The 3,429-nt window shown below is 46.6% G+C and overlaps 1 long non-coding RNA gene across 1 annotated transcript in view; it reads left to right on the forward strand.

Moving 5' to 3' along the window:
• Positions 1-572: 572 nt before the first annotated feature.
• LOC116084129 overlaps positions 573-3,429 on the forward strand; it is a 5,448-nt gene continuing 2,591 nt past the window's right edge. The window contains exons 1-2 of the long non-coding RNA XR_004116047.1: positions 573-740; positions 1,597-1,681. This is a non-coding gene — a long non-coding RNA (uncharacterized LOC116084129). The remainder of the gene's footprint in view (positions 741-1,596; positions 1,682-3,429) is intronic.

Genomic DNA, 3,429 nt, shown 5'->3' on the forward strand with positions numbered 1-3,429 from the left:
GTCTTCTCCCACTGAGTGCCAATGGGCTGGGAACTGCTTTGACACAACCACTGTATGATCAAGAGACCAGATCAGAAAAGCCACTCACATCTGTCAGTTTTCTTAGGAATCGTTACCAAGGAGTCAGCTCCCATGTGACAGGCTGACCCCACCAGAATGGCATGCTGGACAGCTGCACAGGATATTCAGTAGCAAACCAGGCAAGGCCTTAGTAACAGATAGGTCAACAGCCTGTCTCATCCAAGCCCAGAAGAGTCTTCAGGTGGTGACCATTCTACCCAGCTCTTTCCAGATTCATCAAGACCCTAAGTACCAGAGTGTCTGGACCTGGCAGTGCCAGGGTTGCTTACCACACAGTCACACGAACCAGTAAGCATTCCTGACATGATCACCTATATCAGGGACATCCTAAGTCAAGCAGAGGCCCCTCGCCTCCCTATTATGACTCCTAGGGAGTGTCATAGCTCAGATCTACCCTGGCAAAGTGGGTCTCTCAGCCTTCCTCCTCTGGGAGCCTGGCTCCTCTCTGCTTTCAGCTGTGCTTCCTGTCTGGATAAACTTCAGATAAACACTTTAAAATTCTGTCCAGGAAGCTCACCAGCCTGAACATGTGAATCCTCCACCGTCTGCACTATTGAAAACAAGTTATATAATCCCCACTTTCTTGAGGTGGGGGCTATACAAGCTGGAAAGGCTGGGCTGCTTGGCATCTGGAGTCCCATTTTAAGTAAATAGATGAGGTGAGCTATGAAGACGGCGACTAATGAAAAGGGAGAGGCAGAAAGCCCTGAGGAGCGGAGAAGCTATTTCTGTCTCTCACCAAGCACTCCTGTCGGCTTGGGTTGGTGTTTAGTTCTAAGGAAGTGGATTATTTTTAATGTTTCTGAACAGAGTGTCTCCATGGCATCCATTACGTCCACATGCCTACAACTTGGGCCCCAAGTCTGAGTTCTCCAAAGCACGGGGACCAGCCCAAGCTGAGCCTGGATGCATGTTTTTCTTGCAATCATTTGTTCTTCAGCTACTGAAGTTATTTCTGGAACTCAATCTTCAGTAAGAATGTTATTTTTTGTAGTCGGCTTCTCTCCCCCTTTCTGCTTTGTTCTGAGTTAACATGCTGGTCCATCCTTCTGGGACAATGTCTTTGGGGTGGCATTTGCATCTTCCAGAAAACAAAATGGGTACAGATCAGAGATAAGCCCCACATGATGTGGTTGTGCCTTGTTCCCTGTTCCATACTCTCAGGATATACTCTGGCACCGGTGATACTGTGCCTGTGGCATAAGTGAAAAACACATGCAGATTTGAAAGTATTTCAAAGACATTTAGGATTTTTGAAATAGTCATAGCAACTGGTATGCATGCTAAAAGCTCAGTATGATAGCACACACCGAGGATCCCAGCACTGTAGATCTTGAGGCAGGAGGACTGACAGTTTTAGGTCCCTAGAGAACCTACCTCCTGGCCAGCTTGAGGCACATGCCATGAGAGGGAGCCCACCCCTGACAATGTCTGGAGGGTCAGGAACCAGAGGCTGGATAGCCCAGAGGCCTAGGTTAGAAAATGATTCCTAATGATATTCTGTTATACTCGTAGATTGGTGGCTGGTCCAATTGTCATCAAAGAGGCTTCATCCCATAATGGAGGGAAACAGATGCAGAAACACAGAGCCAAAGATTAGGTAGGTCTCAGGTAATTCTGCTGAAGTGGGAGAGGAAGGACTGTAGGAACTAGAGGGGTCAAGGCCACCCCAAGGAATCCCAAAGAATCAACAAACCTAGGCACATAGTGGTTCACAGAGACTGAACAACTGACAACAAAGAAGCCTGCATGGGACTGACCTAGGCCCTCTGCATATATGCTACAGTTGTGTAGCTTGGTCTTCTTGTGGGACTCCTAACAGTGAAAACCGGTGCTGTCTCTGAATCTTTCACTTGCTTTAGGGACCCTTTCCTCTTACTGGTTGCCTTATCTAGCCTCAATTCAAGAGGAGGAGCTTAGTCTTACTGTAACTTGATATGCAATGGTTGGTTGATATCCACAGGAGACCTGCCCTTTTCTGAAGAGAAACAGAGGAAGAGTGGGTGGGAGGGACAGAGGGGGGATGTCAGAGATTGAGAAGAAGGAGGGGAAACCATAATCAGGATGGAAGAAGAAAAAGATAAAGGAAGGAAGGAATGAAGGGAGGAAGGAAGGGAAGAAGAAAGGAAGGAAATGCATTAAAAGAAAAATAATAAAAAGAACTTGCCCCTCCCAAAACTTCATGAGGGCCAAGAGAGATGCCTCAACAATAAAGGTGCCTGCCACCAAGTCTGACAGCCATATTTGCTTCCCAGGACCCATAAGGCAGGATAGACTGACTTCAAAAACTCCACAAAATGTATGCTATGACATGTGTACACACACACACACACAATTAATTAATTAACTATATCTCACTCAGCCTAGCCATGAAACTCACAAGTGTCTTGATGGAGTCTTATAGACACAAGAGGATGCCTATGAATACACCATGTTGGGCAATAAGTGTGGCTAAAGTGTAGAAGCTATAGAGCAGAGTCAGAGACTTGCTGGAGAGATGAGACTCTCCAGATGTGATTGACAGTCCATGAACGTGCTTGCTTTAATGTCTACTTCTTTGTGTGTTCAGTTTGCATCTATTTAAAGTTTAGGAAAGCCTATTCTGATAGGACTGTGCTTTCTTGCCACTTTGAGTGAAGCAACTTAAAGGGTAAAGGATTTGTGTGGGCTCACAGTTTGAAGTCTCATATAGCCATCATGGTAGAAAAGACAAAGAGATAGGGGTCCATCCTGAGTAGTGGAAGCTCAAGGCAAGGCTTGTTGCATCTCTGAGGACCAAACCTCAGAGAAATCAAGTTGAAGCCAGAGGAAGATGTGACCTTCAAAGCCCACCCCTGGAGATAGATTTCTGCTATATGTGTACCACATACCCTAAGTTCTACAACCTCCCAGAACAGTACTATCAGCTAGGAACCAAGTATGCAAATGTGTGACCCTATGGATGGTCTGTAGCTTGTTTGATAGAGTGCTTGCCTATTGTACTGGCTGGTTTTGTGTGTCAACTTGACACACACTAGAGTCATCAGAGAGGAAGTCTCGGTTGAGGAAACACCTCCATAAGGTAAACTGTAAGGCATTTTCTCAATTGGTGATCAATCAGGGATGGCCCAGCCCATGGTGGATGGTGCCATCCCTAAGCTGGTGATTCTGGGCTCTATAAGAAAGCAGACTGATACACCCAGGATCAGAGGTGAGCAGGAACCAACATCTGTCCCAACACTGGGAGTAACTGGGACTAACGGTACCAGGCACACAGGAACTCCATCAGACCAGTGACCCAGGTTCCTTCCAGTCTGTCTGGGTTAGTGTTCTGAGCAGACTTTGGGCACAAGCTCTGCAGCCAGTCCC

This window comes from Mastomys coucha, unplaced genomic scaffold (genome assembly GCF_008632895.1).
Source record: "Mastomys coucha isolate ucsf_1 unplaced genomic scaffold, UCSF_Mcou_1 pScaffold9, whole genome shotgun sequence".
Classification (NCBI taxonomy): Eukaryota; Metazoa; Chordata; class Mammalia; order Rodentia; family Muridae; genus Mastomys; species Mastomys coucha.